Genomic DNA, 21,906 nt, shown 5'->3' with positions numbered 1-21,906 from the left:
AAATCAAGGTTACGCCCCCTGGTATATTTATATTTAATTAAGTTAACACAACAGAAAGACGCTTGCCTTATTTTGACACGAAAGTGCTTTACTATTGCCATAAAAACTATCCAGTTAAGCTCGCATATTACAAAACATGATGAATTCATAAAGGCCACCTTTTCCAGCGAAATATTTTGAAACCAACAACATATTTGATGTTAGAGGCAAAACCCCATCCTATTTCATTACTGTGCGTTAAGACAAGAAACTCATTCGTGTCAAATTACCATACCCTTTCCAGGAAGAACATTTTCCTTGAATAATGAAGCAAAAAATAGACCAAAAGCTTTCTTTCAAAGAATTCTTGACTGTCACACTTCCAATTTTACCTGAGGACTGTGCAGAGTTGAGTACAAACACCGTAATACAAATAACCAGACAGAGATCAGTTCCACTTAAGGTGTTCGCTTCCTTCTCTGACTTTGTTGAACCCATAAGTTACGAGATAATTTTTTTTCATTTGGTTTCAGTGTTGTACATAACAGCAGACGTAGTAAAATATTAGAAATACAGGTCACTTTGATTTCGGCTCGGCGGTCGATAGTTGTTGTCGAAGTCTATTACTCGTAGCTATTTAGATTCCAGATATTTATTTTTCACCGCCTGTCTTGTTAATCCAATTGACGTTCCATTCTTGAGCTCCATAAAGGTATCTATTTTTTAAAGATGCACTAAAATGCCATGCACGTTACAATGACTTTCGACGCCATTGAACTTTAATTAAATGTTCTCCTGTGTGCACCCGGGAAATCTACGCATTATACCAGCCCCCTCAAACCTAACAAAATACGCGCAGAAGACTATGCACAAAGACACCACTTAGCAGGGGAGTGACAGGCAAGACATTTACCGACACGGGAAATTAAAAAAAACACGAAATGCAAGGCAGATTCCGACTGGGTTTGGCAACCCAGTAATTATAGAATTGATTGTACTTTGTTTGATTCATCAAAATTATCTTTCTGAAAAGTGTTTAAGAATTGAAACCATTACAAACACATGAGAACTAAGGCGAACTATATTTTAAAGAAAAAAATCTGAAACAAGCAGTCAAGCAGTAAACCGCTCTGCAAACAACGTTCAGCTGAATAAACCATTTAACACTTTCGTATTTTACGGAACATCAAACAGAATAGATACAGTCTGTGCAAAATAAAGTGTAAAACCACTTGAGATTTATTCGCCCACTCTTACCTTGTCAGTGATGTACAGTGCTTGACAAATGAGACGGGGCAGGAAGAAGGTGGCCACTAAACCGTCATGTTGTATTCAGCGCTGTCCATGACGAACCTCCGGTCTCAATGCATCCTGCCTATCGAAAAACAATTGCAAGTTTATTATGGCCACTCCTTACAAGACAATTCAGTTAAACTGGCAAAACTTTAAACACATGACGGGCATTCACAACGCCGGTGAGAAACCACACATGTGAACTGCTGATTCGATATTGTGCTGCTATGTTGTTTAAGATTCATAAGTTGCCGATATTAGTTGACTTGATGAGAGAGGAAAAAATATAGAGTTAAAAAACCTTAACTTGCACTAACTCGTTAAACCAACGGCATTAGCTTGTAAAAAGCAAAAAAGAAAGACAAACTACACGACAGGATAAGAATAAGGGCTTAAGCTTAACTATTCATAGACAAAAAGCCTTTGCAACAGAATACGTTCAAAAAAGCTTGTTACCTCTTGGCCGGTTGAAAATAAGTCGTCATTCCTAGCTGTTCCGGATACTGATAATAAACAGATGTCTTCGTTTGATTGCTCCTTATAAGCAAGTTGAAAACAATTAAGAAATCATCAGAGTAGTAGACAAAAGAACTCATTAATTTATCACCCATTTGTCTGTTCCTCGTGGATCACGTTCTCGCGCCATTAGCGCCGGAGATCAGTAGCTATTCACTGACTATTCCCAAGGGCAATCGTCATGCACAGCAGAAACAATGAACAATTAAATTAAAACCTATAACGCCAGTTCTCCACCAGTGATTAAATAAAATAAGAGGACGAAAGGAGATGAATGGTCTCTGGAAAATCACCAGGAAGTATCCTCAAGGGAGGAAGTTATCAAAGAAAAATAACACATGCTAATTTGAGAGACCTTTCTTTCTAATTAACATTAACCGGCTTAAACAGGAGAATTCTGCGATAAACAAGATTTTTTTTTTATCAAATATAACGTTATGATTCGTTTCTTTTTTCACTTTCATGTTAAACTGCAGAATACCCAGCCACTTATGTGAATATGAATGGCGTGTGTTGTTGTATTCTTTGTTCATCAAATTATGCCGCTACAAGAGCAGAAAAGTACTTTCATCGCGTACAATTGTGATATGATGCACAAGAAGCTTTTATATAGTGAGGCAACCGTACAATGCCAGAATTTATCAAAATGGCGGAGCACAGACATTTTAAAGCAAAAATAAGCAATTCTGAAATGCATGTTTTCGATGGAATCGCTTGCTTTGAAATCTTTTTAACAACGCTCATTGTCAACCTTATATCATGTCATTTTGAGATCATTTTTAATGAATATAGTAGCTATAGTACATAATCGACAGGAGACTCGCGCTTCATCTCTTGTGAAAAAATATATGGCAATGTGACAATATCGCCACCATCAGGACAGAAAACTTTCCTGTCTGTGTCTTCACACTACATGTATAACAGCAACCAGTAATGTGAAAAGAGTGCGAAAACTATTATGACTAAACCAAAACATGATAAAAAAGGAGAGACAATCAAATGTGATTTGTTATATGACTACCCTCTGATCACAACAAACTTGTTTTTGTGCATTTTATTGTCCCTAAGGGATCAATCTGTTCCCTTGTAAATCTTTTCATTCAGAAAAGATTGTTACCACTAGTTAAAACCAAACAATTCAACATTGATTACCCTTTACAAAATGTTAAAAAGAACTAATTAATTAGTGTTGTACTTTGACTGAGATCTCAATAAAGAAACGCGGTCCAGTACGATACTTATTGTGCCATGCACCTTACTCCAAAATGGCCGCCATTTAGATATTCTTTTGTTTTTATTCAAATTAGACCTTGATGCCTTGTTCAAGGCAAAATATTCTTTTGAATTTTCAGCTCAAGAACGAAGCATCAAGGGCTAATTTGAATAAAAACAAAAGAATATTTAAATGACGGCCATTTTGGAATAAGGTGTATTGGTTCGTCATGCATAACAGTGTTGATGGTGACAGCAAGCAAGTAGGCGTGTACGAAAATTAAGTCTATTGATTAAAGTGTATATGACAGATTTTTTTTTATTTGCTCGATAAAATCCCCATAATGCACTGATGAGTATGGAAAAAAAAATTTTCGATAGCGATTTTTCTTCCCCGTGTTTTGATGGACCAAAAACGTGAAATTTCATTTCCGGTGGGGTACAAAACCGCGAAACCGAAAACAGAAGACTGGGGATGATTGTGACGTCATTTCAGGACATCTAGTTTCGCGGAAAACAGATTTCTCAGTGTTTTCTTATACGTGTGCTAAGTAATTGCGCCCAGAAATGGTACAAAAGTGCGTTGTTTTTGGGTGTAGTAATACGAAAGACGAGAAAAGAGGTATCTCTATCCATCAGATACCACTTTTTGAAGATCAAAGACCAGAAGCGAAGAAAAGAAGGCGAAAGTGGATTGCCTTCGTAAATGTCACGCGTAAGAACTGGACAGCATCCAAGCATTCGGTGATCTGTTCTGTTCATTTCACGCCAGAAGACTTCAGCCGTTTATCTTACGATGGTCAGGAATATCAGCGGCGACTGAAAAGAGATGAAATTGGTGTCGTTTCTATACCGAGCGTGCACAGTGTAAAGCCACCGGAGGAAGAAACGAATAGAGACGTCCGCATGAAACGCCGTGAGGTATGTCTCACCTTTATGTGATAGAGCTAGTATGAGATACACGGTACGCAAACAGAGAAAAGAATACGCCGCAAGCACAAAACTAATAATAATTCGTGGTAAAAGATAACATGTAATACCGACTACGCATTTTCATGCGGTCAAAAAGCTTGAAAGAACTGTTTGCGTACCGTGTATCTCACCCGGGGGGGGACTCCCATATGAAACAGACGGGGATGCTCGTCGTCTCGCTTAGGGGTGTAAATTTTGGATTTTGGTCTCGCTTAGGGTGTTCCGGGCAAAACGTCACGTTTAGGGTTCTGCGAAGTAACACAGAATTACGCGAAGTCAAATTTCCTTTTAAATTTTCTTTTTAGATAAAAGCATTCGATGATTATGCCTTTTTATCATTAAAACTCATTGCGTGTCGTATTTTTGTGTTTTTAAACGGTCTCTTTTAGAGGTCAAAATTTGCTTAAGCCACGCCTAGATTGGTCTCCTTTAGGGGTTAAATTCAAAATTTCCGACGAGCATCCCCGTCTGTTTCATATGGGAGTCCCCCCCCCGGGGTATCTCATACTAGCTCTATCACATAAAGGTGAGACATACCTCACGGCGTCTCATGCGGACGTCTCTATTCGTTTCTTCCTCCGGTGGCTTTACACTGTGCACGCTCGGTATAGAAACGACACCAATTTCATCTCTTTTCAGTCGCCGCTGATATTCCTGACCATCGTAAGATAAACGGCTGAAGTCTTCTGGCGTGAAATGAACAGAACAGATCACCGAATGCTTGGATGCTGTCCAGTTCTTACGCGTGACATTTACGAAGGCAATCCACTTTCGCCTTCTTTTCTTCGCTTCTGGTCTTTGATCTTCAAAAAGTGGTATCTGATGGATAGAGATACCTCTTTTCTCGTCTTTCGTATTACTACACCCAAAAACAACGCACTTTTGTACCATTTCTGGGCGCGATTACTTAGCACACGTATAAGAAAACACTGAGAAATCTGTTTTCCGCGAAACTAGATGTCCTGAAATGACGTCACAATCATCCCCAGTCTTCTGTTTTCGGTTTCGCGGTTTTGTACCCCACCGGAAGTGAAATTTCACGTTTTTGGTCCATCAAAACACGGGGAAGAAAAATCGCTATCGAAAAAAATTTTTTCCATACTTATCAGTGCATTATGGAGATTTTATCGAGCAAATAAAAAAAAATCTGTCATATACACTTTAAGAATTAAGAGGCATTTTTACTCCGACGAACCAGCCTCAAAGGTAGCTTGCAAAAAGTGGTGTTACATTTGACATAAAAAATGTCAAAAAGGATTGAACTAACAGATAAAAAAGCTCGTGCACAAGTCTCGACCCGACAAAAACAACGGCAGAAATTAAGGCTTCAAGAAATGCTGCCTTTTGTTGCAACTATTTATTGAAAGCACTTTTACGAGGGACACACATTTACTCACAAAAAATAATGATGTTTATCATCACGTAATCTTGTCATTAACGTCAGACCAGAGGTTGATTGATTGTTGATTGTTCAAAACAAAGGGTTATTTTCTTTTTGTTGGCAAATTTGAATACAGGGTTTAGGGTTAGGGTTAGACATGATTATTTGCAAACAGTATCTTTACTTTCCAATAAGCCCCTAGAAGACTGCAAACCATTTTAACGGAGCAGAAAAACTTGATTCCAATAATTCTATTGTTACTGGAATAAACATAACGAATAGGCTCTTTGATTTTGGTGAGTTGTATTTGTTTCTTGCTTTTTTGACGCAGCGGTTCAGTTCCAATGTAGAACCGCAAGTTTTTATAAACTACATTGGGCATCTGAACTGAAATTGAAAGGAGGTGTGAAATAGTTTGATTATTTTCGTCTGCTAAGTTACGCAGTATCCTGGAAGGCCGTTTCTTAAGCTATTACACATCAAGTAATGAATACTGCGACGCGAGAACATAACATGACATAAATTGGGAAAAATTTCACATTTTAGTGACAGGCAAGACAGTCTTGCTAAGCAAAATAAACGACTACGTTGGTCAAGGGTTTGGTAGTGTTTTTAAACCTCCTATTGACAAATGCAAAGCAAACGTCAGTTCGTTTTTGGTACTTAACTTCATAGGGAAAACAACTGTAAGAAAATTTTTGGTCCAAATTCGAGCATCAAAAAGCCAGGCTCATGTAAATTGCGAATTAGAACCACATGTGCAGGCACAAAAAAGTTTCCGACATTATTACAACCATAAAGCCTGGTTGACACTGTGACATAAGCATAAGCATAAGCAACAGCATAAGCAAAAGCTGTGTAAACCGGGAGTGACATAAGCATAAGCACAAACATGAGGAAAAGGAATCGTTTCCATTTCCTTATGCTCATGCTTGTGCTTATGCTCACGTCACGTTTATAACTGTGTAAACCGGGTACAACATAAACATAAGCATAAGACTGAAGTGTCAGCTGTTTTTTATGCCAACGGATATTCAAGTTAATAGAGCCTAAGATGGCGTCCAAACGTACTGTTTTTTACGAGAAACTTGCTGGGGCGGTTCGCAATTATTCGATCCCCGCCTTTGAGACAAATCGCCAGAAATAAAATTATCAGTCCGCTGGTTACAGTTGCCGAGTCTCTTTGTTCTTTCCTCTTTCGGAAAATATCCCTTACCCAACAGGACTTCTTCCTTTTGTTTTCTCGTTCTCTCCCTTGTCGCTGTCGTCTTCTTCCATGAAGCAGAAGGAGTAATAGTAGGAGGAGAATTTCTTTTGGAAACGTTGCTCGTCCCATTCTCCAGCGAGTTTTTTTCTGGAGCTAACTATGTTTGCGTATGTCACTTTTCTTATGCTTATGCAACATGTGTGAACTTCGTTATGCAAACCCTTATGCTTATGTCCAGTGTAAACCAGGCTTAAGTTACACAGCCCGCCTCGATTGGCTTTGGGTTGTGTATTTCTCCAATATGTTAAATTTAAACTATTGAAATAAAATGACGATGATGATGATGATGAAACTGACGTCATTAACATTTCACCTTGTAAATGCTGCTTATTATATATGCAAAACGCGCGTACACATGCATTGTATTGTTAAACTAGCGTCGGGAGTCTTTGAGGTAATTTTCTTCTCGATCCAGCTCTCTCAAGGTTTTAAAGTTAGTAATGACTGACCATTAATAAGAAAATTCCAGTTAAAATAAACAGGTGTCTTTTTTAAATCAAGGCTTAAAACTTGGGTCACTAAGTGTTTAGCTAACAGTTTTTTAATCCAAAGAAAAAGATAACTTCATTTTTTGGTAATAGTAGTAGCAGTAAAGTGAAACCTTTTCTGTACCACTTTGGTTTGATTAGCCCTGGCTTCTTGCCTCTCTTAAAACTCATTCGTCCTTACCACGGACAATTGCAATTAAACAATTTTCTGTAAAAAAGGAATGAAAGAGAAGATGATGGTCCATCTGTGGTAAATTACCATATATTTAATTGAGTTTTGCAAAAAAAGAGACTATCTTCTCAACATATTTAGCAACTTTTCACCAAAGTGGTGGTGGTTAGTGGTGGATATCTACCTCGCCGCTTCTCAGCTTGGTAATATCCACCACTAGCCACCGACACTGAGGTGAATAGTTGTTTTAGTATATACTAAAACAGTGAGATAATATAGCACAGAAAGATGATTTTAACTCATTTATTCCTGCAAAGATTACAACTTTTTCGGGCGCAAAATCCGCGCGAATCGCTCGGAGGTGAATCGCAAAGGATATCTGGAATTTGAGTAGCAAATCAGAGCGCGCATTCAACGCTATCCACTGTTTAAGTATATACTAAATTATTTTATCGTCAATTCCGTGCCGCCCAACTTAATCAACTCAATTTAGGTGCTGGGAAGCCCGTTTCTTGGCTTGGATCGTTGGTCTTTGGTTTGCAGACACCCGACCCAACCGAACCGAATCAAAGCTGTTGTTTTTGTCTCGGTAATGTAAAGAATGTATTGTAGGAGAACAGCAGAATTGAATGGGTGTCACGAAAACTCAGACCCCGAAAACTCAGACCTCAGACCTCAGACCCCCGAAAACTCAGACTCTCAAAATATTCGTCTCAAGTGTTATCACCTGAATTGCTCTCCTATGGTCACGCAATGTTCATATGCAACAGCAACAGGCCGAGATATTTATCTTGTCCGGTTGATCGCCGGCGTGTCGATCAGAGAGTGTAAGACAAATAAGGTTCAAAACAGCAGCCGACACTGTTTCTCAAATCAGTTTTCAGACCTATTTTCAGACCCGGAAACTCAGACATCTTGAGATTTAAAAAAGAGATTAAACTCGTATCAGTTCTCATTACCTTGATGGTCCTTTATGAACGATGATCACAGCCAGAAAGGAGGGGTGGATCCAGAATAGTTCAATTGATTTGCAGAAATCACTCAAATTTTTTCCAAACCTTATTTCTCAGCTCTTTATTGCAGTTCACGAAATCAATTATCCTTCTTGTAACAAAGTATAGATTTTTATCTTCGCTGGTATATCGCTAGCGTATTTCCGGCAAGTGACAGCCGATCGCAGGCTAGTTTATCGCTGCCTCGTCGATTTAAAAACAGTGAAAAACCGACGACCGATGTTTAGAAGAATAGCCGACATTAATTCTGATTACATTTGGTGGCCACCTTTTTACCGAAGAAATAGAAAGACAGATTACATGTAAGACTTGACACCGCTGGGTTGTACGTACTGACAAATGGTAGGGTTTTCTCGCTAGTTTTGGCTTTTTAAGTGCCGACTGCCTTCCAGAAAAATTGACCTCAGATGGTGTTCTCTCGATGAAATGCGTACGGTAGCCTCGCCTTTCAAGACGGGAATTGAATCGAGATAGTGCCTCCTCAAAGAGTTTGTTCGGCGAAGCCTACTAGCCTCTCCGTTTTTAAAACCCTTCTTGACACCGGGGCGGGTGACAAGAGGTAAAATGCTTCGATCAGTGTATTGGAAGGTTTCAGTCGGCGCGGCTGGTGATATGTTTTGATATGGTGAATAGATTCCTTGTGGAATCGTTCTCCTTTGTATACTGTTGTCGGTCTAGGAAAGTGATCTCCTTTTCTGAAATTTAAGCGGTTAACTTTATCGTTAGGTTGAAGTTGTTAGCTTGTGCAATGAACACGGGTTGATTTCCTGTTTATCTACATCCCGAAATATAAGTGACAGAAACCGACGTTTCGGTGCATCTTGCGCCATTATCAAGGTTACATAAAGATAAAATGCGGTTTGTGAAAAGGCTAAGTTGAAACGAATTTGCATAAAAGAGTGCCAAGCTAATTACATGAATACTTTAGCACGAAGAGAATCCGACTATACATTTAATGCTGGTTTAAGATATTGAATACACAGTATTTCATTAACAAGGCAGTCAAATTTGTTCGTGCATGGTAGTACATGGACTGTAGGTTTTGTTCACAGAAATTGAAACAAAGATGCTAAGTCAGAGTAACGTTAAACCAACCGCATGGAAACGTTTCATCGATGAAGTTTTCTCACTATGGACGCAAATAAACGGGAAATCAACCTTTTCCTTCCACAAGCTAACAACTTCAACGTAACGATAAAGTTAACTGCCTAAATTTAAGAAAAGAAGATCACTTTCCTAGACCGACAATAGTATACAAAGGAGAACGATTCCTTAAAGAATCTACTCACCATATCAAAACATATCACAAGCCGCGCCGACTGAAACCTTCCAATTCACTGATTGAGGCATTTTATCTCTTGTCACCCGCCTGGTGTCAAGAAGGGTCTTATCAATAGAGAGGTTAGTAGGTTTCGCCGAACAAACTCTTCAAAAACAACATTTGAGGAGGCACTATCTCGATTCAAAGCCCGTCTTGAAGGGCGAGGCTACCCTACGCATCTTATCGAGAAACACCATCTGAGATTAACTTTTTTGGAAGGCAGTCGGCACTTAAACAAAAGACAAAACTAGCGAGAAAACCATACCATTTGTCAGTACGTACAACCTAGCAGTGTCAAATCTTAAAACAATACTGACGCGTTAAAGCAAACTGTAAAATGAAGGTTTTATAATTACATGTATCTGAAACAACAAACCCGCAAAAGGGAGACCGTGCAGGTCTGTCACATTCTTTCAAATTTTTGTTTATAGCCTGACAGAGGGAGACTGACCTCGTCAGTTGAATCCGGCCGAGCCGCAACGTTCTTCAGTGAAAAACTAGTCTCATATGACTCAAAACCTGCAAGGCATCCGCGGCCGCACGACAGGGTCGTCACTTATTTCTATCCCTCAAACTGACATTTCCCTTTTTATTCAACTTACACGACGTACAATCTACTTTAGACTTCAAAGCTACTTCAAAGAAACAAACATTTTAAACAAGCTGTGAAGATTCACAATAGGCGAGGCAAAGAGTTGAACCCGGATTAGGGTTAGGGTGACCCTAACCGTAATCCTTAGGCTTCACCTTGCAGTTTCCGATATCCACTAGACTAACGAGACAAGCTCCTAGAAAATCGAATTTTTTAGAGTATTGACATAGTAGTACCCAGCAAAACAATTGAAAGTTAATCGTCTTCAACGGGGTTTTTAGACCTAAATACTGTAGATCAGCGCGGCTTAGCTTAGAAACGCTCTTTCTTGTTTAACTTAAGCTCAAATAGCCCTTTTCACAGTTACAAGGAAGGATTGCGTTTTTGCAAACGTTGGCCGTGTAGCACTTATATTTGAACAGACTTAAATGATTAGAGTGCAATGTGAAGTGCTAGTTTTATACATTAGACTCTAATCCTTCCTTGTTATTGTACATGTTCATTGCCGTGACTTAAAGATCTTCAGTTCCCACGGCCTGCTCCCGTCTGACCTTGTAGCTCAGTCGGTAGAGCAGCGGTGATCTAACCCAAAGGTCGTGGGTTCAATTTCCCACCCTGGCCAGAGCGGTTTCTCTGTCCTTGTGTGGGCCCATTTCCATTAGTAGGGCTAACGCTCACATGGTTCATTTGGGGTAGAAACCTAGCACTTCACATTACACTTTACTTAGTCAAGTCTTTTCACGGTTAGTTTTTCTCATTTGCATTACAATGAAATCTAACGTGTGTGTGAGGCAATTTCGGGTTAAAACTACAAAATAGCCCGAAATTGCCTCACATACATGCTAGATTACATTGTAATGCAAATGAGAAAAACTAACCGAGAAAAGGACTATTCTGCCTGTTTTCGTTCGTTTTACAGCGGTAAGCTTGTCATATTAAGATGGGATATTGCGTCGTGTAATTGTCCAATGTAATTGTCCAAACGTCCAATGTCAGTTTGAGGGATGGCCACAGCCCGAATGCATAAATAGAGGCCAAAAATGCATTCTTTTGTTTATGTGCTAATTAGACTCACTAGCAAAAATGCGTGCGAAAAATGAGTGGGGGCTTGGGTCGAGGCGAGGCGGGGTAGCCTGTAAGCATCTCTTTAAATTCTTCATTCCGCCCACTTTGCAAATAACCTTTCGCATGTCAAAATGTCAATGTCAAAGTGTTGAAAATGGGCGGCCTTGTGTGGTTCCACGCGAGTTCAAGCGGGATTCTTTTATTGTTGTTCAGAGGTGATGCGTTGATTCTCTAAAGGCTATATTTCTAAGTTCTTCAGGTTTTCCAAAAAAAACGTGACGTGTTTGGGAACCAAGATTCCTCGAGTTTCCTTATTTAGCGTTGGCCGATGTTGCTGCTTCCTTTGGGTTGGAAGGTGCGGAACGAAAAACTTTCCGTTGTCACTGTTGTCTCACTTGTGCGAGGACGTTAGCTAGAATTTAAGGCACTATTAAGATAATAACTTTACAAGCAAACAAAGGCATTGTCAAAGCGCTTTGACTTTTCCGAGGAAAACAGAAATCCAACCATTGAAGTTTCTGGCCTAGATGATAAGATGGTCTCATCAATGAAATTCAGCTCTGATGCTTCAGGACAACCGATAATGAATGTGAAAGATCGATATTTCATGTGGATGAGTTCAATTGCATTTGCAGTATACAGACACGTAGCCATCACCTTCGCTTCCTGAAATCGCTTGATATTTTAAAGCTTTAAGACAGCAAAAGATTTTATCATTTCAGTGGTCACATGCAACGGAGATACACGCCTGTTTCCGGGAAATTTTTGCGCTATTGCAAAGTGGTTTTTTCTTCTTTCTCTCATTTTTTCGAAGGCGATGAGATCATCACGCAGAAATTTAATTGCGTAAGAAAGAATAGCATAATATTGTATTTTTTCTCGTTCGTCAGGGTTATCAGAGAGCGCCGTTGAATGCTAACAATTGTGGCGTGCAGGGGGACATAATAGTTGTGCGTGTGCGATAAAATTCAAACTATATATCGTACTTGGTGATGCTATATTGTAAGCGGTGTCCACCGATGTATCAACATTGAAGCGCTTTCACAACGCGCGGAAGTAACTGAAAATTTATGCTTTTACCAAAACCGGTTGGAAGCATTGCAAACGGATCTTTTTCTCGAGTAAAGTTCAACAGACACAACTTTTGCTCGAATCTGAGCGCTTGTACGTTTGAGAAAACTTTAAGACACCCGGCGACAGAGTTGACGACTTTCTTTCGTGCTACGCGTAAGCTCCGCGCGTGAATCGAAATGATGACGTAAGTGTTGATGTAAACTGTCAAAATTGACCAATCAGAAGGTACCCCAGGAGCTGGTAATTTGAAGAGATGCTTACAAGCTCCCCCGCCTCGCCTCGACCCAAGCCCCCACTCGCTTTTCCCAGGCAGTTGTATTCGTTTCCCCGACTATCTGGGAGCCTGGAACAGGCTACATGTTTTTCCAAGTTGGACTGGGGCCAATAAGTTTGTACAATAGAAAAACAAAGCGATATGATGAAAATAAAACGGAATTCACCCGATTTTTAACACGGGCTGCCTAGGGCATCCGACGTAACAACAAATAACAAGAGAAATATAAGTACAACCCTTGCTCTCTTTATATCTCGCACAATGTAAATTTCAACGTGTTTTGCAATAATATTTAAAGTACTGCTCTAATTTTTGAACGGCCGTAATTTTAACAGGAATATACAATAATTAAGTTGGATAGAATCGATGCCATGTAAAAAACGTTCTCATTGTAAACATGTCATTGGAGAATCAATTCAAAAACTCTCTTCCAAGACACATGAAAGTTGTTTCCCTTACACAATTTTTATTTACAGCCATGAGTTATATGTCAAATTGGTAGTTTAATTGTGTACTTAAAAGAAAACATTATTTCCTTTGAAAATTAAATTAAATGGTTCACAACTCAGTGGTCACAATGCTTAACTCGACAACGGCACGCGGGCCGAGATTGACGACAGCGGCCGATGAGAACACGAACGCTGGTTCAGTCTTGAGCTCGTTCACTCGATATAGAAAACGCTGATTAAAGAAAAAATATAAAAAACGCTCAAATCAAGTGTGTTTAACACAATGGTTAGAGGAAGGCCAAAAAAAATTGTTTTCACTCACCTCCGAACACGATTAAAAGTATCCACGAGAACGATGTTTGTCTAATGACATGACACTCAAGAACTACTCAAGAACTGGCACCAGTTGTCAAGGGTATTTACAATACATCCCTGACCGAGCGTTATTTTCCTGACGCCCTGAAGGCCTCACTGTTGAATCCAACTCCTAAAATCTCTCCTCCGCAGCAGATAGAGACCGATTTGCGATCGATCGCTATGACGTGCACTCTTGCTAAGGTGCTTGACGGATTTACGCGGGATAATTATGCCTTTTCTGAAGATCATAGAATGAAACTGAATCCCACTACATGCAAAGAAATGCTAATCAAATTTATGAACAATCATAATTTTGATGAAATGGTATATGAAATGAATCATATATGAACTGCGGATATGAAATCAAGTGAAGCTATGATCTTCGCAGTTATGAACGCAATTTATACAATTGCGTAGAAAGGCCTGAAAAATTCAGGACTTCAAGGCGGTTTGAACCCGTGACCTCGCGATTCCGGTGCGACGCTCTCACCAACTGAGCTATGAAGCCACTGACGTTGGGAGCTGGTCATTTGTGGGTTCACAAATGACCAGCTCCCACAATCCTATTGTAATTGCATCCTATTGTAATTGGAGGGTGTCCTATACTTTATACGTGAAGCGTGATGGCGCGATATATTTTCTCGTGAATCGTGATTTAAAATTGTTTTTATTCGTTATTCGTGATTAAAGATGGTAAGATCGTTTCATGTCCACGCGAACGAATTTTTTTTAATTAAACATGACCCGTGAATGAAGATTTGAATTAAACGTGATTCGTGAACCACTGTGTTTTGCGTGATGAATTTCCAGCCATTTTATTGTTTTAAAAATGTACGTATTGTTTTCGAACGGCTTTGATTAGGTCTTGATAGGACATGGATTTCATTTGGATCGATAAAAGTCATAAAATAGACCACCAATGGTTTTTGAACAAATAAGGTAAGACATTACTGCATCTTTTGTCGCGTATGCCGACAGACAACCTCAGAAAGATTTGAACCACGTGCTCTGACGTAGAGCTGGTTTGAAGTGAACCGGCTTCAAAAGAGAGAGGTGAATTGAACCAACTAGTGTCATTAGAGCGGGAATAGTCGGAATATTGACCAATATTTTGGCTTTCGTGCACAGACGCTACATACATGAATACAACGGACTAACCGTGCGTGACTGGTGCAGGAAATAAGGAAAACAACTTATACCGCAAATAATACGTTTCGGTGAATTCAACGACAGTCCATTAACTCAGGAGACCTCAGAAGACTAACAATCGAATTTTCAGTAGAAAAGCAGTCATCTACAGCGAACGACGGCGAATCGATGCGTGCAAACACACAAATCTTAGATTATTTTTCTTACTCTAGAAAAGACTAGAAGTAGTAAAGGGTCGCATTAGTTAGAAGTCGAAATGTGGCTCCATCAAACAAGGACAAGTCCAGAGATTCCAACAAACCCTCCCGATTTGATGTGTTCCCTCCCGCTTTCCCGATTTTTACCAGATTCTCCCGATTTATCATGAAATTCTGAAAACAAGGAAAAAATTCTTAGTCTTAAGTACTTTTTTGCGATCTGAGTGTAAAACGTTTAATACGTATCCTCAGGAGTATCCTATAATGTCTCGCCCAGTCTCCCCATTGAATACCCTGTGTTGAGCAGACTCGTAAGGCCCGCAGTCTTACTCAGTCATAAGAATAAAGACCTTATAGAATATCACAAAAATGGTGTCAAAATGCAGGAAATGCCACTCGAGAGAAACTGAATTTGCAAAATTTCCTGGGGGAGGGGGTTACCCCCGGACCCCTCCTACAGGCTCGTGCCTTCGGCGCTAAAAAATAACCTCTAATTTCCTTCAAAACTCAAAAGGGGTTGTAATCTCTGCAATTCAGACAGACCTCTGATTTAGATGACCACTCAATCAAAGAGTCAAACTCGGAGGATAAACACCTTTATAGAAAGGTTACAAGAAGTGAAAATATTAATGCGTGAATTTCATTTTTATTTTTACGTGAAACGTGATCGTCTCTAATTTCGCGTGAACGTGAAAGAATTTTGAATATTATTTGAGACGCGTGAAAAGGTGAAATATATTTTTGCGTGACCGAGTTTTACAAAGGGGTATAGGGGACCCTCTAATTGGTGGTAATTCAATTGGGAGAGTCCTGACATAAAAGTTATTAGGTGTTTATATAAGTAATGATCTGAAATGGAACCATCATGTAGAACATATTGTGAAGAAGGGAAACAAGAGACTTAATGTGGTGCACCCACAGCTTGATTAGCAAAAGTTTATACAACTGTTGTTCGTCCTATCCTAGAATACGCTGCCCCCGTGTGGCAAAATATACCAGATTTTCTATCCTATAAGATAGAGAGCAATTAGAAAAGGGCTATGCGCATCATTTTTCCTTTAATGAATTACAAGTTAGGGTTCTAAGCTCAGAACGTTGTCGTCAATCTTGCTCTGCGGACTGTTTCGAAATCCTTGATTCCGCCCCTACTAAATTTCAACTTAAACTCAAGGAGGCTATGCATATAAATTGGGAACAGCCTAATTTAAACCAACAAGTTCATCACGTCAACCTGACACTTACGCTTTAGGCTCTACATTCTTTCTAACACTCTGTAACTCACTCAAATATGTATTTCTTGTCACTTAATCATATTTAATTATGCAAGTTTCGCCTAGTTGTTATATAAGTCCTAACGGTTTTTCAAATATTTTGTACTGACGATGATGTTTGTAACATCGAAACATGTCTTCGAAATTAAAAAATGTCATAACTTTCTTAAAGATAACGATTTGCTTTCTGCTGTCTCGACCTTGAGGTGTTAATTGCATTCAATCTAACAACATTAAGTGAGAGGCGCACCCATCTGTGCCAGGTTTATATTGATAGACTCCGGAACGAGAACCACCCCTTGCACCTTATTCTCCCCGAACGGGAGGAGTTTGTTCACAATTACAATCTCAGATCTGGCGTTAGTCGTAGCATGCGTCCTTCTTGTAGAACAAAGCGCACGCAAGAGTGTGTCACCTATAAGTACATTAAGTAGCTTGTATTGATTTATTCATAATATAGTTGTAGTAACTATATATTATAATTTATTGTTTCCTATATTTAGTATTATACAATACTATATATGGCCCAGTAATTCAGCCTGATACTGTGTATATTGCTGCAATGAGTCTTTAAATAAACTTTACGTTACTTTAAACCACACGCCTTCATTGGTTCTTGAAGTCACACGATGAGCGACCCTTGTTCCCTTATCTTGCATTACATTTTGTCTGGAGAGCTCGATTTTTTTTTTCTGCATACACACAACACTCTCTATTAACGCTGCCGCCTCGTCAGCCACGCGTTTTCGCTCAGCTGACTCGTTGGCAAAACTGAATTTGCCCTGTATTCTGTTGTCGCTACGAGATCTTTCTCTCACACCGACAGAATTCTATAACAACACCGAAGCGTTTTCCCGAGCCTTCAGTATTCGTTTTCTAATAATTCATTGATCTCGAAAAACTCGGAATTCAAAGGCCGACTGAAAAATCCTCTCCCGCTTGGTAACAATGCTACGAACGTCACTAAAGCTTTAAAAAAGGACTTTTGGACGCGAGAGATAAGATGCACCCACAAAGACAAGCAATCAAAATGGGAAGATCTAGAGAAATTGTTAGTGCCGCCACTTAATTGTAACTTTCGGTATGCTTACCATGCGGAAGTCAAGGAAAAATGTGCTATTCAACCTTTTCAGTTCAAGTTAACGAAAACATTGAGAAGTAGGTATCAAATACCGAAGAGAAAATTTAACTAATATTTTTGTTGACCACGAGGGTGATCGCTTAAACTTGAATACCAACATTCGGTGTGAACGACATTTGCAAGATCTTTGACAGACTACTGCTCTGCTGATAACACACGCTTAATCGATGATAATTAACAGCTTTGATTTCATTGTCATAAAGCAGGAGCGCCAATTTTCCCTCTTTAAAAAAAAGGGAAACTTATTCAGGTTAACTCCTGAATCTCCTGCCGCCAGTTAATTCTAGTACAGTATAAGGATAATCAAAACTTCGGGTGGTCCTTAATTAATGTATTCCTCAAAGGCAACGTAAGAATACCGTCAAAGCACACAATCACCCGTGGGAAACGTTTACACCCACGTCACCCTAATTCCCTCCTTTTGGACTACTTTTCAAAAGGTGCAAAATGCGGCAAAAGGACAAGGATAACTCTTTTAAAGGAACTCCAGAACAGAGGAGAAGGAATTAGACAAGGCGACGCGAAAATTTCAAATCCCACGTTTAAAACTCAGTTCTCACTTATGATGGTTTTTTTTTTCATAATTGACACTAATATATACTGTTCACGGAAAAAACCTTCATGATCTTGAACTAATCCTAAATCAAGAGCTCTATGCGGTGATTGAGTGGATGAACTCTAATAGACTAGCTCTCAGTATTTTGAAAACCAAATTTGTTCTTTTTCATTCTAAGAAACTAAAAGCATCCAAGAAGTCTCCACAGTCAAATACTTAGGTGTCGCTTTTAACTCAAACTTGACTTGGAAGAATCATGTTAATGAACTTTTCCTTAAAACTATCGAAAACACTATTCATATTTCCAAATGAAGGTACTATGTTAATGTTGATATACTCATTATGCTTTACTATTCCTAATTTACCCCTTTCTTACTTATGGTATTCAAGTTTGGGGTCTCACATATCCAGTAACTACCTTGCAAAAACGAGTCGTCAGAATAACGACTTTTTCCGACCCAAGATCACACTTTGAGCCACTGCTGAAGTCTCTCAGACTCCTGAAATTCTCTGATATAATTGATCTTGAATTTCTCTCTTTTGTTTATCAGTGGTACCATAAACTAAGCCCTTCTAGTTTTGTTAATTTATTTAATCCAGTGGCTTCTTTTCATTCATATAATACACGTCAAGCACAGATTGATAATCTGTTTGTTACATCTTTTCATACCACTCAATACGGGATTCGTTCTCTCATTTACACTGGTCCAAAGCTTTGGAATTCTTTATCTATTGATGTTAAGAAAATCAAGCCGTTTTCCTGTTTTCGTCAATATATCAAGACTGAATTCTGTGATTGATGGTTATAATACTATTATTGATTCCTAATTATAATGTTTTACGATTATATCATCTTTAACTGCTATTTAATTAATGAAGTAATACTTTTTACCTAAAACAATTATTTTGCATCTCTATTCCTTCTACTCCTATTCTTGTTTTGGGTCACCTACTAAGTTAGTTCCATGAACTATTTAGGTGTCCCAAACTCTGCAAAATGAACCTCCAATTTTAAAACTTCTTTTCCTTCGCAATCTCTTGATTTTATGTTTTAAGTACTAATTTGTATTAATCGTTACTTCTGGACCCTAACCCTAACCCTAACCCTTGACCTGACTTGACTGACTTGACTTGAAAGAGGGTGGAGATATCTTAGCGAGCGTAACAAGCGCTGAAAGGGAAGGGAAAGGAGGCAGAGCACTCGCTCTGTCTCCCTCTTTCTATCCCCTTTTAGCCCTTGCTACGCAGACTGCAGGTACCTAATCTCTTACTAGTCGTAGTAACCCTCAATAGTCTTTGTGATTTGTTCTGTCCGAACCAAGAAACAATACAGAAGAAACCTACTGCTAACGATTAATATGTAAATGGAGAAACTACCAATGAAGTGAACTAATTTATCGCTTCGAAAAAGCAATAGAACGCAGCATATAACAACACATACCATCGATATGTAAATACGTGGCCGGGTATTCTGCAGTTTAGCCAAGCAAAACCAGACGGTCAACAAACACGACAACTTACTTTGATCAAGCTCCGGATAGATTTTTCATATACGTCACTGACGCATCGAAAATCTGGATAAAACTAGCGTAAACGGTTGCGCAAGACAAGCTCTTTTCGCCTACTGCGCGTGATCTGAGTTCACTAGGAAAACTGATCTCCAAGTTAATCACGTGCGCAGTAGGCCGGATACAAAAGGATTTGATTTAATTGAATTGAAAGGAAACATATCTATACAATTGTGTGATACAATTGATCGTATTTTGCAAAAATGAAGCGAAAATGCGCCGGAAAAACCAGTAAGGTCTGGCACATCAGGGCAAACCATTTTTCCTTTGCATAAACCATTTCATTTTAGATGGATTCATATCTGTACCATATGAGTTCCTTTCAGAGTCATTTGTTGTTTCGATGAAGCATTTGTAATTACACCCAATCAATCGACATTTCGTTAAACGGTTTCATATTACATTGAACATCGAAGGTCTGAACCATGTTAGGTTATTAAAGGTAAGCCATTTAGTAACATCACACCGGACCGTTCGTTAACACTCTATACTGGTTCGTGTTTGGAAGATGAACCGATTTTCATTTCCACAAAACGGTTTCATTTAGTCTTTCCCGTTTTAACAGTAATGACTTGAGAATTTTCTATCTTCCTATTTCGTTTAGGGTTTGAGTGAACCATTTAACAAAAGGCAACAGGACTACTTGTATTTAGGCTGGATCATTTCTAAATCATTTGGTCAGCTCTGCACTGCACCAATGATCCAGTTCAAGTTGCTGTATTCCATTTGACATACTTCGTATTTTTGGCGGTGACGGCCGCCCATACCAGCGGGTCCCCTATACCCCTTTGTAAAACTCGGTCACGCAAAAATATTTCGCCTTTTCACGCGTCACAAATAATATTCAAAATTCTTTCACGTTCACGCGAAATTTGAGACGATCACGTTTCACGTAAAAATAAAAATGAAATTCACGCATTAATATTTTCACTTCTTGTAACCTTTCTATAAAGGTGTTTACTCTCCGAGTTTGACTCTTCGATTAAGTGGTCATCTAAATCGCAGGTCTGTCTGACTTGCAGAAATTCCAACCCCTTTTGAGTTTTGAAGGAAATTAGGGAGTATTTTTTAGCGCCGAAGGCACGAGCCTGTAGGAGGGGTCCGGGGGTAACCCCCTCCCCCAGGAAATTTTGCAAATTCAGTTTCTCTCAAGTGGCATTTCCTGCATTTTGACACCATTTTTGTGATATTCTATAAGGTCTTTATTCTTATGACTGAGTAAGACTGCGGGCCTTGCGTCTGCTCAACACAGGGTATTCAATGGGGAGACTGGGCGAGACATTATAGGATACTCCTGAGGATACGTATTAAACGTTTTACACTCAGATCGCAAAAAAGTACTTAAGACTAAGAATTTTTTCCTTGTTTTCAGAATTTCATGATAAATCGGGAGAATCTGATAAAAATCGGGAAAGCGGGAGGGAACACATCAAATCGGGAGGGTTGGAATCTCTGGACTTGTCCTTGTTTGATGGAGCCACATTTCGACTTCTAACTAATGCGACCCTTTACTACTTCTAGTCTTTTCTAGAGTAAGAAAAATAATCTAAGATTTGTGTGTTTGCACGCCTCGATTCGCCGTCGTTCGCTGTAGATGACTGCTTTTCTACTGAAAATTCGATTGATAGTCTTCTGAGGTCTCCTGAGTTAATGGACTGTCGTTGAATTCACCGAAACGTATTATTTGCGGTATAAGTCGTTTTCCTTATTTCCTGCACCAGTCACGCACGGTTAGTCCGTTGTATTCATGTATGTAGCGTCTGTGCACGAAAGCCAAAATATTGGTCAATATTCCGACTATTCCCGCTCTAATGACACTAGTTGGTTCAATTCACCTCTCTCTTTTGAAGCCGGTTCACTTCAAACCAGCTCTACGTCAGAGCACGTGGTTCAAATCTTTCTGAGGTTGTCTGTAGGCATACGCGACAAAAGATGGAGTAATGTCTTACCTTATTTGTTCAAAAACCATTGGTGGTCTATTTTATGACTTTTATCGATCCAAATGAAATCCATGTCCTATCAAAACCTGATCAAAGCCGTTCGAAAACAATACGTACATTTTTAAAACAATAAAATGGCTGGAAATTCATCACGCAAAACACAGTGGTTCACGAATCACGTTTAATTCAAATCTTCATTCACGAGTCACCTTTAATTAAAAAAATTCGTTCGCGTGGACATGAAACGATCTTACCATCTTTAAACACGAATCACGAATAAAAAGAAAATTAATTCACGAGAAAATATATCGCCCCATCACGCTTCACGTATAAAGTATAGGGCACCCTCAGACCAGTTCACTGAAGCATGATACAGTCCCAAGAGCAAGTAACTTGTATTGTTTGATGATGCAAAGAAACCCCCAAAACGTATTGCATTATGGGAATGGGAAAGAAGCGAATAGCGAATACAAAAATTCCTCGAGGACCATTAGGTATGAAAGACATGTTTAGCTCAACGTCGAAACGTTCGCGTCGTTTTTTAAAAAACCTTTCTTAATATGCTTTTTAAAAATATCTTATCACAGTTTTTATCGTCAAATAACAATAGTTCATAGAAAAATTGCAAGATCTTTAATAGTCTGCTGTTCTGCTGATAT

At 39.1% G+C, this 21,906-nt stretch overlaps 1 protein-coding gene across 3 annotated transcripts in view; it reads right to left on the bottom strand.

Annotated features, from left to right (window-relative positions):
• The window catches only part of LOC137987693 (uncharacterized), a 56,900-nt gene that overhangs the window by 15,344 nt on the left and 19,650 nt on the right, over positions 1–21,906 (bottom strand). For 2 of the 3 annotated variants that reach the window (XR_011120697.1, XR_011120699.1), the window contains 2 exons: positions 1,729–1,809; positions 1,237–1,354 (listed from right to left, as the gene is read on the bottom strand). The gene's annotated coding sequence lies outside the window, so the exon portion shown is untranslated. The remainder of the gene's footprint in view (positions 1–1,236; positions 1,355–1,728; positions 1,810–21,906) is intronic. The other variant, XR_011120698.1, reaches the window with a different exon arrangement.

Source organism: Montipora foliosa, unplaced genomic scaffold (assembly GCF_036669935.1).
Source record: "Montipora foliosa isolate CH-2021 unplaced genomic scaffold, ASM3666993v2 scaffold_380, whole genome shotgun sequence".
In the NCBI taxonomy this organism is placed as follows: domain Eukaryota; kingdom Metazoa; phylum Cnidaria; class Anthozoa; order Scleractinia; family Acroporidae; genus Montipora; species Montipora foliosa.
Note: the sequence above shows the minus strand (reverse complement) of the source record. Positions and strands in the feature narration are given on the sequence as shown.